This window comes from Sinocyclocheilus grahami, unplaced genomic scaffold, assembly GCF_001515645.1.
Source record: "Sinocyclocheilus grahami isolate Dianchi unplaced genomic scaffold, SAMN03320097.WGS_v1.1 scaffold346.1, whole genome shotgun sequence".
In the NCBI taxonomy this organism is placed as follows: domain Eukaryota; kingdom Metazoa; phylum Chordata; class Actinopteri; order Cypriniformes; family Cyprinidae; genus Sinocyclocheilus; species Sinocyclocheilus grahami.
In genome coordinates, this window is record NW_015505525.1 from 655,289 (window position 1) to 655,847 (window position 559).

Genomic DNA, 559 nt, shown 5'->3' on the forward strand with positions numbered 1-559 from the left:
GTGAAGAAATGAATATGCGCTGGTCACACGACAGACGCTGTATGTGCGAAACAGGCCTAAGCACTGAAACTGACAAGAGATAGAGGAAAATTGTTTGACGAGTGTGAATGTGTGTATAGTCAGACTTATGACTCAAGGCTTATTGTAATACTAAAACTTGTATGCTGATTTATGAAAATGTTGAACTGTATGCTGTGTGAAGGTCTGTAGGTCTTTTAGATCGATTTAGGATCCATAAGAGGAATTCTAACTAGATACCAACCAAGGGTACATTTTCTTTACAAAAATTCTTTACTACTTTTTCTTTACAGGATTATATCTCTTTAAGGGATTAGGTACATCTGAAGAAAATGTAAAGCTGTAAAATGTTGCTCCAAAAACACACAAAGAATTTGGTTTTTGCAAGTGCTGAGTGAGATACTGTAATGGCAGACGGGGCACAGGTGTGGGTGAACAATGCCAGGGGTGGAGCTGGAGCTAATATACCTCAAGATGAGCATCCCAAGGTGTGAGAGCATAAAAACAATGGCAAAAGATATTAGTGACTCTAACAGGGAAA

At 38.6% G+C, this 559-nt stretch overlaps 1 pseudogene; it reads left to right on the forward strand.

Moving 5' to 3' along the window:
* Window positions 1-425: 425 nt before the first annotated feature.
* LOC107548294 (testican-3-like) overlaps window positions 426-559 on the forward strand; it is a 46,087-nt pseudogene continuing 45,953 nt past the window's right edge.